Here is a 14,517-nt window from a genome sequence, read left to right on the forward strand (position 1 = left end):
TTTGGGAATTTGAGAAGAATTGTATGCTTCAGTTCAAGTATACAACTATATGATAATTGAGGTTGAATAATTAATTATTAATTTTCAAAAATATATTTATTAATTTAAATATATAATTTTTGAAATTCATAGATATAAATTAATTAATTAATTTTTTAAACTAATTATTTTATTTGAGTGGGAGAAAATAAAATTGGTATGTTAAAAAAATAGTTTTTTGATTTATTGAATTTTCAAAAATGATGATCATCTATTTTAATTTTTAATTTTTAATTTAAAATTTAAATTTTAAAATATGGTTGTCATCTTTTCCTTTAAAAGATAAATACCTTATTTTGTGGAAGGTTGATTTTAATTAAATAAATAAATAAAAGAAAAATGCAATATTTTAAAGGGAATAACAGTTCAGGCATGACACAGTCCAAGGACTGTGCCATGCATGTACTACTACACTAATATTGTATCATTGTTGTTTTTATTTTATTTTATTTTATAAATTAATAATTTGAAAATAGTTTTTCAAATTCGGTACGTTAGATATTTACCTAAATCAATTCCTATCATTATTATGATTTTATTATTATATTACTATTATTATTAGGAATAATAATGTAATAGAATAATCTCTCTATATATATCATATAGAATAATACAAAGATAGACAATATACAATACACAATTCAGAATACCTCAGAATTGTTTGGTAGACAACAAGTTTATCATCTTCTTTATTGTAACCTTTCTCAGACCGTGATCCAAGTTCTCATTTGTTGAGAAATACTTGTGATTCCTAAAATACAAGCTCGTGGTCTCTATGTGCCCACACACATCTTGAGGTTTAGAGTACACTTCGGAAGATCGTGGTTTGAGTACTCAAAGCATTGGGTAGGAAGATCGATAAATATACGAAAAGACTCAAGGACACTTGATAGGCTTCAAGAGGTAAAAGTTCATGTTCTTGAATATTTATGTGTTTATATGTTATATATAGATGTTGCATGATTAATAATATCGTATGTTAATGTTTTTGTCTTGATGTTTTCTTGTTAATATAAACTTTTTATATGAGTGATGAATTTGTTTTGTTGTTTTTAACAATGAGCCTACCACGCCTATTCCCTTGCGTACTTTGTATGTTTTTCCAACAATTGGTATCAGAGAGAGATTATTAATCTATGCATATTATTAATTGTTGTGTGAGATTATATGCATTTTTTATATTATATGTGATATATGTATGAATGGATGGATGTTTATTTTCATGATGATAGATTCTTAAGGATTATTTATAAAGGTGATTTTAATTTTAGGAATTGTTATTAAATTTCTAGTTGAAATATGTAAGCCAATTTCGCGGCATAAGAATTTTGTAATTTATTTTTAAATTATGGGTAAAAATTTTGTTTTGGCCCAAGCCTAGCCCCGAGTTGCTGCGTGCGCCAGCCCTTGCGTGCCTCCCCTCCGTGCCTCTGCACGCCAGCCGCATGCCTGCCTGTAGCTAGCCCGCACCCAAGCCCTTACCGCACCCAGCCGCGCCCAGCCTGCTGAGCCATGTCCACTGCTGGACCACCTTCACTACCGCCACACCTAGATGGTACAAACCTAGGGTTTGTATTTTACAAACCCTAATGTGTAGTTACCATAATTATTTTAATTATTCATTTAATTAAAAATCAGAAATTAAATTAAAATGTGTTTAATTTGTAAATTTCTTTAATTGAAATAATATTGATTATTTTCCTTAATTAAAAAGGTTTCAATTGTTATCTTTCATAATTATAATAACCAAAATTGAAATTATCTTGAATTTTAATTTATTAAATTTATATTGTTTAGTTTTATTTTTGAATTAAATTACTGAAATTCAAATTGAGCCTTAGAAACTTTTGGTGTTAAAACCCAAAGTTTAATTATTTTAAAAGTTTAAAATAATTAAAAAGTTATATAATTCAAAATGGATATGGAAATGAGTGGCATTAACTCGGGAAAAATACATCTCAAGGTCCAAGATCAAAGTGCTCTTTATTAGGCCTTAGTTAGTCTAGGTTAAATTTTCATGTATTTTTTGCAAGTGTAGTAATTTTTCTATAAATACCCAAAAGTTACCATACCTGCTTTTATTTACTTATTATAAATATTTGAATGTGATTATAATGTTTAATTTTTTGTCATGCATTATAACATGCCATTCATATACCCACACAGTATGCAATCAGTATGTATTACATTCGTGTAGAAAAATGCTATTAGAAACATCCTATATTTTGTTATATGCTTATATATGATAATTCATATAATAATAAATTTAGTCTTAATTAGTTAAGATGGTAAATAAAAAATAAGTTGTTTAATTTGTTGTTTTAAAAATGATATTCTCTTTATTAAAGAAAAATTAGAATTAGAATTAAGGACACAATTTTTATGTTTTCCTTAATTAGATTAGTAATTATTGGAATATCATTTGGTAAAAATAATTAAATTTATTTTTACAACTAAATTGAAAAATATTGATTTTGTGAAAAACATACTTTTCAAAAAATAGTGAGTGGGAGAGGAAGCTATGACGAAAACATACTCCCCTTCGTTGTTGGAAGCGCCTAAAACGAATCTGAGAGCCGTATGAAAGCGCTTCTGGTGATACGATCTCGAGTGTGTTCCCCTTCCCGAGCCATGCGAAAACCCTAGTCACAACATCAATTATACATTTATCAGGAACTAATTCCGATAATGGGCCTCAAGACAAAGCCCTAGCTCTAAGGACCTCAAATTACACTAAATGGGATAGCGAAATCATTCCCCGAGCCTCCCAAGATAACTCCCCAAAACCCTAAATAAAATGCACCCTAAACTGATAAGCCACTTTCTCAAACTTGTGCATTTTGAGTTGCGACGCCCCCTCTAAAGGGCGCACCGCTCCAACATACAGAGAGCTTTTCCCTATCCAAAGTCCCACATTAGCGCCGCGACACCCTCTTTAAGGGTCGCAACACCACAACGGTCAGAGGCAAACCCTGTCCTCAAGGAACTCAAGCAGGTTGTGGCGCTTGCCCTAGGCGTCCTGGCGCTACCGCGAGAAAACCTAGGACTATGATTTTCCCCTACATTCAATTACAATATTTTTGCCCAAAAACAGGTATTCCCATAAATATTACACCCATCAATCTCAGTTCCAAATAGATACATAACTCATATAAACCATCTAAGCACCCATAAACATCAAATTCAAACATAAGATTAGAAATTAAGAGTTTAGGGCCAAGAATTTCAAACTTTTCCTCAAACCCGAAAATCCCCAAAAATCATAACAATTACCTGGTTCCAATCAGAATTGAGGCTAAGTCAATAGTTCCCAATTCGTCTCCACCATCAACAAGCAAATAAGACACCCTTAGAACCCTTGAATTCAAAAATTCACTCAAGAGCCAAACACTTTCCTCAAGAGCATGAATAACACAAGACAAGCTTAAATGATCCTTATACCTTAGCTGCCAAAGTCAAAAATCCCAGCCTATGGTTGATCACATAGCTGCTTCTACCCTTAATCAAATCCCAAATTCCACCAGAAATCTCTTGGAAGCTTAAATCATTGAGCACGTAGAGGATTTTGGTGCTTAGCCAATTTGAGAGAAAACCAAAAGGAGGAAGAGAGAGAGAGAGAGAGAGAGAGAGAGCTGAACTTGATTAACCAAGTGCTCAACACTCGATCTAGTCTCACTTAGCCTAATTGTCAAAAGAAAATTTTACCCCTTCCTCCAATGATCCTCTTATTTAACCCCCAAGGGAGATTTGGTCATTTTAGCCTAATTCCACTAAACCACAAATTACACCTTAAATTCCCAATTAATCCACTAATCTTTCAAATACAAATATTTTCCTCAGTGAATTCCATTTACCAATAAATCCCAAATATATGTCAAATTGCCAAAATACCCCTTGGCTCCCCCCGAGCTGGGTGTTAATCCCCGTTATGACTTTTCCACTAAATTGCTCAAAAGGTTCAGCTCATGCCGAATATCATGAATATATCCACATAATAATTTGGTCTCAAGCACATAGCATATAAAATTACAATTATTCCCTCAACGGGTCAAAGTTAGAGAAATGCCTCTTTTCGACAAAACCGGGCCTTAAGCACATTTAATACACATAAACATGCATAAGCAGTCAAATCATAATATAACTCACATAATCCACATAATCACATATATATATTCGATTTAAATTATATAATTTCCAATTATGCCCTCCAGGCACACTAATCCACATACTAATCCTTATTAGGAGTTTTGGGACACTACAATTCCTTACCAAGCCCTCTAAGAACATACCAAACCCAAAATCAAAGAAGAAAGAGAAGATCAAAACTTACATCATGATGTTTTCTTAGCAAACCAGAAACTTGTGATTTTCTTCTCCTCTAACTCTTCAAACTTTCTATATGAGATTAAAGTGTTCTTCGATTGTAAACTTAAACTGAAACTAAGAAAGAGAGAGTGATCAAAACACTTACAATTGTGGTGAGACTTGGATCTAAAACTATGGAGAGCAAACCATTCAACTTTCTCTCAACACTCTCTCTCGGTTTCCCTCTCTCTCTTTCTATCTCTAGTTTGAATAGAGAATGAAGCAAATGGTGAATGTGACCCTTTTTCTGTTCCTTCTAACCTCTAGTAACTGCGCAACTAAAAAATTATAAGGATTCCCTCCCTTTTTCAGGTGTGATCGAACCTACAAAGCCACTAAGAACTAAAATCATGTGTTGAAATGTGTAGTCACACATGATATAGGAACCTCTAGCTATCTCACATTGGACTTCCAAAACCGCTCACTACTGCTCATCATTTCCATTTGATGAGTTTAGCACCTTATAACAAAATAAATACATCAAAACTATAGTCTATAATCTCATAATATGTGGTACCACACGATACACACACAAACTATAGTCTAAAATGTCTTTATAATTTTATGTGAGTCCAAACACATAAAATCATGTTCAAGGCTTCTCAAATAAATTCCCATGTGACCCAATTAAATAGAAAATTACTCTAGGGTCCTTATAGAGTTTATTTAAGCCTTAACTATCTAGTAAAATAAATATTTCACAACTCTATATTTATTTTGCACTTAAGTCCCAAACTTTATTCTAAAGCGATCCACTTACGATTCTTATAAATTAAAAACAATATTTACCAATTATTATTTTAATTTCAATCTATTATATATTTCAAACAATTGACAAATAGTTATTTAAATAATAAAAAAATAAACTAGGTTATTACATTATTTTTGTCCATGATATGTATAAGTTTATGACATGCTTTTACAATAAAATGAATACTGCTTATATATGCAATTTATGTTTACGACTTGTTATGAATGCAACTATTTGTTATGCATGCTAAGGTTTATGGGTGACCATGTGTTCGTACTATGGTATGTTGATATTACAGGACAATCAGTGAGGAAGTATGAGGAGTTTTCATTTGGTATGGTCCTTGGGTCTTGAGGCTGATCACCTCCTTGTGTTTAAAATGCTACATTTCATTTTTGATGGCTTTACTTATATGAATCGAATTACATCATGACAGAAGGGGTGGAGTATTGGATTAGGGTATCCAATGTGCCAACTATAATTATGTTCAAAAGTTTTGTGATAGGTTAGGCTATTAAGATGCTTGTTATGCCAAGTATGTATTATTATTATCATGATGTGACCTAGTATATATTTTTGTATGATTCGCTTCCTTACTAGAAATTTTAGCTCATCAAATAGTCTATGTATACAGGTAAGACTAAGGTTTAAGAACTTGACGGTGATGAGCTTAAGGAAATATCATCTACATATAAATACTATGACCAACTGACCTGTTCGCTTAGTGGGGTTTTTTAAAGTCATCAGCACCATGTTTTCAAGTCTTTTAAGAATGTGTTATGTTTTCGAGGCAAATCAAGAAGGTCATTTGTCAAAGTACTCTATTTTTCATCTTTTGAAGACTATGTTTTGTTTTTTAAATACTGAGATCTCAGACTCAGGCATGTTTAACTTTGATTTTATAATGTAAACACTTTTATTACATTTATGCATGTATTCTTACAAGTTTAAAGATCGTTTTATGATAAGTTGACATTTTTTAGAGTGAGTTGACCACTATAAATACGCGGTCATTTTCTAGTAACTTAACTGTTAAGAATTTTGGGTTGTTACAATTGTGATATTTGACTAAGGGAGTTCTCCAGGCATCCATGTTTATATATATATATAAATTATTTATAACATTCCCCATTGGATTTCCATAAAAAATATCTCATTAAAACCCTTGCCAAAAAAACCCAGTGGGACAAGAACTCGTTCAAGTGAAAAAAAGTGCAGTGTGTATTTACTTCCCCTCATTCTAACATTCATGGTAATCATCTAATCAGACTATTTGAATCTTATGTATCATCTTCTTGAATATTGACATTGGTAATGAATTTGTGAAGAAGTATGCAAGATTATCAATATATATAATTGTTGAACATTAATATCATAACACTTTTGAAGACCACCTGTGAAGAAATTTGTTGGAGAAATGTGTCTAGTCTTATATTCTTTGGCGTATCTCCTTTTAGCTAAGAATTTTATGCACCGTATTTTTATAGAAAATTGTTGGTACTTCTTTATCGGGTGATAATCCACATGCTCATTGAATATGTTGTGTCGTTGATGACAGTCATACATTCTCCACTTACCTAAAATTGCAAGTATCTCAGGATGATTTAAACTTGTCTGGTTAAAAACCTTGTCAATAAAATCTAGTGGGACAAAGCCTAAACTAAAGATAAAAGAATGCAATACGTACTTGTATCCCCCTTATGCGAATCTCCATGGTTACTTATTTGGTGATAAGAGATCTCTTATGATTTTCATTGTAATATTATAAATCACCATTTTTAATATCCCTATATAGAGAATAAATTATCCATGGCCACATATTTACTATAACTCTTCTAGAGCATGTTTGTGGAATGGAATATCAAAATTTATCCATCATATTAGATTTTTCATATATACATAACACTGTTCATTATCATATCATATGAACAATGTTATAAATATGCATCATATTTGTAGATATTATTTATTTATGACTATTAGTCAACCCAAAATTTGAAATTTTAAGTATGCATTCATAGATGAATATCTTCGATGATATCAATTTTTTATTTGCAATAAGTACATCGGGGCCATATATTTGTTGCATTCTCGTTACATGTTCTTTAATTTCAATATCAAATGATCATATACATTATGATTCTTTATGCATATGAAGTACTTCGGGACTTCTCTACTTACAATCTAATTTATAAACAAACAATATGTAACAACCCAATTTTCCTACTTGTTGACTCACTAGGGATACTACTGCATATCCTTATGGTCAATGACCTTTAAAAGCCAACTCTTTTGAAAATAGGTCTTTAGGTTACTAAAAGTGCACTAACTGAGATAAATTAGCTTTTAGAAAATATAAATAATCTTTAATGAGAAATGTTGGGATCACAAATAGTAAAAAACATAAAATACAGTAGTTGATAAGTGCATAATACTAAATACTTGAGAAACAAGTAATTTGAGACTGAAAGAAAAATACATAAAGAAACATTCTTAAATCATGAAATTGATGCGGAAGTCTTGAACCCTTTCCATCCATACACGTCAGGTTTATCACAGTATGCTTATTTCAGATGGAATTCTCACCAACTACTAGCACCAATCTCATACTTTTCCCTTACTTACACACACAGATTAACTAATGAGCTATAAAACTTAGTAAGGAAGCTAAGCATAAACTAAAAGAATTTAACATATTATAAATTGGCATTTCGCTAATCACATATCAATATAAACTATAACTATGGCTTAGCAATATGTCTCAGACAAATCATATAATCACAATTATTGCAAACATATGACATCAAACCATCTACGATGTCATCGGGCTCAACTCTGAGGTGATCAGCCTCGAGACCTCTGCTGTCAGGAGAACACCACTTACCGTACCTAAGTAGCAAGCTCCGCTAATTCCACGATGATGAACCTTGAATAGTTGTTGTTCAAAAGGACGACTATCGTGGGGCCCACATCCACAGAATTTCTTAGCAAGCACGATACAAACACAATTTGTATTCACATACTTATCTTGGATATTGCATTCAACCCCAATAGATGGGTACTATTATACATTCTTTTGACAATATAATCACATATAAAGCCCTAATAACTTTCCAACAGCATACTAAAACATATAATTCCACATAACTATGTTACCCTTGGTGTATTCTTCCTTACCTCGAGTCCTTAGCTTTCTTGAAACAACTTTTGTGAGTGTTTATGATTGATTCTAGGTTCTATTAAAAAATAAGGACATATAAATTAGTTAACAATGCTATTAAGTTTCTAAGATTAGAATTCAAGAAAGTCCCTTCTCAATTCCTGGTCATGACTCTCGGCCCAAACTCGAGCCATCAGGATAAAATTACAAAAATACCCCTCTCAAAACTTGAACTAGAATTAAAATTTAATATCATTCTATGTCTGAAATCTCTTGGCCAAACTTCAATTATATCTCAAGTTATGAATTTTCTAGCCCCGAGCCCAAATCTCGAACTTCGCTTCTAATCCTGAGCCCTAAGCTCTATTAGAATGTCAATGATAGCTTTAATATCTTCTATCTCATGAAAATATTATCTCAAGCCCTCAAATACTTAAAATTGAGCCTTACATTAATTTCCCCAGCCCCTTCAACATTTGGACACAAGCGTAGCACACATATTACGTGCATGGCCCATGCATATTAGCAAAAAGGCCTTCGAACTGACTCCTCCATGGCTTACTCGAGCCCATGGCTTATCATTATCATCAATAACCATCATCTTCAACATCATCATTAACAACGAGGACCACCCCATCATGACCATGGTTCTCGGCCACAACTACCATAACAACTCCATCTTAATAACCATAACCACCACTGAGGGTGGTGGTGTCTCTATTGGTTGAGCCTACATCAAGCCCAAAAAGTGTTGGTGTCCCTAAACCCTTACAATGGCGCACACCCAAACCCAAACCATAACCACATCACTGTCGATCACTCTCCATTAATACCAGTAGTGTGGTTTCCAAGATTTGGTAACCGCACCCTAAGTGGTAACTTATACCATCAATTTCTATATCTGCTCCCCATGATCCCTAGATTACCATTATCTTAAACATAAACAAGATCAAGACTCCATTCTCAACATTATAAGCATCAAACATTCATAAAATCACATTGGAAGTCTAAGAGCACAATCTTACCTCTAATGGCCGAGACCACCACTTCTCCTATTGGATTTCAACTCTACAATTCACAACATTGGTCTCTAAGATACATACGAAATCCAAATTTAAAAGAAATACTAAGATTAAAACTTACTCTTGTGTAAGTCTGGCCCAAGTCAAAACATAGAGATCTCCCTTGCTTGTTTCTAGTTTCCACACAACAAACACAATATAGGGTATCTAAGCCTTCAAACAAAAGCATCATAATAATGAGAATAACCAAAGGAAACTAACCCTTGATGATAAATCCACCCAGTCGAAGCCTTAAAGAGCCCCAAGTTTTCTTTTCTCAAGTTCTCATTTTCTCTATAGTATTCCTTCTCTCCTTTCTCTCTAAATTTCGAATTTTTTTTGTCATATTATGGATATGGTAACAACCCATATCACCCTATATGACTTGGTAGATGTGGCTATAATTGACAAATTATGAGAAAATCACTTAATTGTCAAGAAATTAATTTTCTGGGGCTAAGTTGTAATTGTGTGATAATTATGAGTAATTAATTAAATAAACCAATATATTTTATTTGAAAACTATATATTAGTTATAGTAAATATTAATTAAGTTTGAGTTAATTAATAATGAGAGAGAAAAAGATTAATTTATTATATTATAATAAATCATTTAAATTATAAGAAATATTAATGCATTTATGAAATATTATATTATTTCAATGCATAAATATTTTGCCTTATTAATTGAAAAAATAAATGAATAAAATCAAGAAAGCACATATGTGCCACACGACACATGTCACAACCCAATTTGCTCAATTTAAAATTTAATTGTTAATAATTTTAATTGTTTATTCATTTATTAAATAATTATTAAAAACAAGATATTTTAATTTGATTACACATATCCTAGGGAAGGTTAAGAGACTACCCTAATGATTAGTGCTCTTCCACATTTTTGTCCTTAATCAATTTTCACTAAAAACTACACACTTCCCTCAAAAATCATTTTGTCCACTCAAACAAACTTTCTCTTTTCCACTCTACACTCCCAAAAATGAAAGTCCTAAGCCCCTTGGCTACCATTTCTCTTCTCTTCACAAGCTTGGTTCACTCATTCTCCATTGAATGAAGGAGGAGCTCAAGGAAAGACTAGTGAAGAAGTAAGTGCGAAACCTTGTTCTTTTCTTCTTCAAATCTGAAACCCTAAGGGGTGGAATATGCATGCATGTGATCTAATAGCCATGCATGGCATGGATCTTGTGTTCTAGGGTTCAAGGGTGGATGTTCTTGGAGGATCTCAAAGTTGAAGCTTTTTGGTGATCTAGTGAAAACAAAGGTAAGGGTTCTAGAGTTTTTGTGTCATTCCACCCATCTAAAATCTCCTACTCTAACACTCTCTTAAAAATCTGCATGTGAAACCTATGGGGCTCGGTTTGAGGGTATAGAATCCATGCAAGAAGTATGAGTTGCTTTTGGTTATATATGTTAGATCTGGTTGTATAGGTTATTTTGTTCATTTTTTAAATTTATTTTATGCTTGAGGGTTAGATTGGTTGTTTTGCATGCATGCATGTGGCTATGGTTTTGCTAGTTGTGTTTAGTTTTGCTAGAATGTGTAAAAAATGCATGTTGCCAAGTTTTCGTAGTCTGACTTCCAACGGGTCATATCGTATCCTACTACCTCTTTTTGTGGACGTAATTTATATGTTTGCATATTTCTAGATGAGTACTTGAGATTAGGCTTTTGAAAATTGAGAAAAGGTGTTCTCAAACCGAAGTTATGAACTTTTTGGCATCTTGATGTAAATCTGGAAAATTTCTTGCTGCATGGACTGCCCAGAGTGTTTTGACTTTTGAATGGGTTTTACTAATCAAAGATCTATGAAATTTTGTAAGATGATATTTTAAATATTTTTAAGGTTCACTGTTAAATTTTAAAGAAAAACATGTTAAGGTATAAGAGATATGATTTTTCAAAGTTTACCATAAAATCTAGAAACAAAACTTCTTGGCAGCAAGCACTGCTCAGATAGATTTAAACATTTGGTTGAGTTTTATTATTCCAAAAATTATGAAATGTTTTAGGAAGCGAATTTAGACATGTATAAAGCTTCCTGTAAAATTTTAGGAAGAACTGGGATACGGTGTAAGAGAAATAAATTTTTAAATTTTCCATAAAAACTAGGAAAAACTTCTGGGCAGCAGGCACTGCCCAAATTGCTTTAAACTTTAGAATAAGTTTTTCCATCCCAAAAATTATAAAATTATGAAGGGAATTAGTTAAGATATGTACAAGGACTCCTTAAAAATTTGAGAGAAAAGTATATTACGATTTAAGAGAAATAATTTTTCTAATGTTGCCCTAAAAAACTGAAAGGTAGAAATTTCAAACCTCAACAAAAAGTTGATTTTTACCATTTTATATGTTAAGGGTCCAATTGCCCTTCTTTTCAAAAAAAAAAAAAAACAAAGAGTGATCCTAGGTTATGGGTAAGAATTGGTAAGAATGGGAGTTTGGGTTTTGTAGAACCTTTAAGAGAGCGATATGACATTGTTAAATATTATTTGAAACAGATCAATAAGCGGTATTTTGGTAAATGATAAAAACGGTAAATTTTCATAAGAAGACGACAAGTTGGTATTTTCTAAAGATATGAGTTGAGTATAACTTATTTTTCCTAAAACCAAAATACGAGTTATTCGATAAGTGACTTCTTCATTTAAAGAATATTAAAATGCATGGCGGTGAGCGTGTTGTGAGAAGACCAATTTTCCTATGTTACTGTTAAGACTGAAATGAAATTCGGCCTTATACACTCTGAAGTGTATAAGAGACTATAGTATAGAGTCCCTAACAATTTATATCATGTAGCTATTTTTGAATATTAACTATAAGAATATGCCATAGTTTAACCCAAGTCAATGTGTGGTTTTACTACAGTGTTATCTAAGCGTGAAGGCTCGCTTCTGGATAGAAGGTTTCCACAAGCAAATGCTAAGGAATACGGATAAGACAACTTATGATATGTTTGGCTACAACACGTTAATGACTAGTTTAGATAACTAAGTTATTAGTTAGTGATTTGAACTAGTCCTAGAAGGTTTACTCAAGACCGTGGTCCTAGAGAATTCGCATACTCATGACTAAGGTAAGCAGTCCGGCTAGCTACCGTGACAACTATGAACTTCGGCTAGCCACTAGAAAACTATGTGAGAAATCAGTTTGTCACTGATGTCTGTGTGGTTAAAGTCGGTTGGCCATCACGATATGTAAGAAGTCTGGTTCACCACCGATGCTTGTGTGGCTAACTCGGTTGGCCATCGCGATATGTAAAAAGTATGGTTTGCCATCGATGCCTGTGTGGCTAAGTCGATTGACCATCGCGATATGTAAGAATTCTGGTTCACCACTAATGACTGTGTGGCTAAAGTCGGTTGGCCATCACGATATGTAAGAATTCTGGTTCGCCATCGATGCCTATGTGGCTAAAGTCGATTGGCCATCTCAATATGTAAGAAGTCTGGTGTAACGTCCTACGTTTTCGGGTACCTTTAAACGACTCGGGTCGGGATTTTTCCCCCGGGTTAAGAATATTATTTTAAATAATATTATATATTTTTTGTAAGTATTCCATGAGTTATTGCTAGCCAAAATATGAATTTTGTGATTTTAAAAGTCAAGATAAGACTTTCGGTCCTGGACCGACACAAAAACCCTGATCGAGTAAAAATCTCGGAAAATAAAATGAAAAATCATGGCAATTATATTTTGGGCATAAAATACATTCATAAAAGTTAAAGTTTGGTAAAAAATAATAAACCTAAAAGAAAATGGAAATTTTAAGGCATTTTGTGTTAAATGCCTAATTTTGCCGAAATGGGGAATTTTATTCCATGAATGGACCTTAGGTTAAATTTTATTATGTGATTAATTAAATTAAATGTGAGAGACATTTAATTTAATTAATTAATATTAAGTTTGGTGGTTAAAACTTAATAAGAGTGAAAAATGTGTCAAAAGCCAATTTGAACTTTTCTTCTTATGAAACATTTATTAACCTTTATATAAAAAAAAATGAAATGATCACATATATATAGCAATGGGTGGCCGGCCATGTGATGTTTTGAAATCCCATTTATTAACTAATTGAGTTTAAATCCCATTTATTTAAAGGTTTGAGATATTGTCAAGTGGGCAAGTGGGAGTAAAACACTTGAGTGTTTTTAGGATCAATTAGATAGTATAAACTCTTCTAACCTCCCCCTAAGAACCGACCACTCACTTTCACTCTCTCACTATCATCTTTTTTTTTTAACTCTCTCAAGTTATCTCTCAATATTCAACCTCAAGAATACCAAGGAAACTTGGAGGCTAAGTCTTGGTCTAGGAAGTATTTTCCCTAAGGTAAAGTTTCACTAATCTAGGCTTTTGTAAAGTTTTGAGCATAGAGTTTCAAATAGCTAATTAACTATGTTGTTGGGGGAAATTGGTTAGGGTTTTTGAAAGGTTTTGAAGGAGTCAAAGCTAATAGGAAGGTTCAAACCTTAAGCAAAAACACCAAAAAGGTAAAAAGTTTACTTTTGATGATTTTGTTGTAGGGTTTTTAGTTTTAAGCATTATTTTGTATATTTAATGCTTAAAGTTTCTTGTTGGTGATGTAATAAGGTTATGGTAGTTGTTTAATAATTTTTATGATGCATGTATATTGATTTTTGAAAATGGGAACCAAAACCCCCAAGGGTTTTGTAGGATACCCTAAAACAAAACATGTTTTGAGCTGTGACTTCCAAGGGGTCAAGCAGCCACTGTATATTTTTTTTATAAAATTAAATTGTAATGTGATGTTGTTGAGATTGAGTACATAAAATTGAGCTTTTGAAACACTAAAATGTTTTTAGAAATGAGTAAGTTATGCTATTTCAAAGTTTAGGTAAAAACTGTTTTTTCGTATTCTTATTTTCGGAACCAAGTTTGGACAGCCACTGTATAGGGCAAATGAACCCAGTTTTTTCTAAACTTTTGTGGACATATTTCTGGAATAACCTATTATTCCACTGTAAAATTTGGTAATAAAATATTAAAAGGTTTGAAAGTTATTAACGGTCAAACTTTGGAAAAAAATAAGGACTTGAAAATAAGGTCATTTTTACCTCATAGTTGGAAAATGATTTCACCAATAAAAAATGCTCATTTT

Source organism: Humulus lupulus, chromosome 4 (genome assembly GCF_963169125.1).
Source record: "Humulus lupulus chromosome 4, drHumLupu1.1, whole genome shotgun sequence".
NCBI lineage: Eukaryota > Viridiplantae > Streptophyta > Magnoliopsida > Rosales > Cannabaceae > Humulus > Humulus lupulus.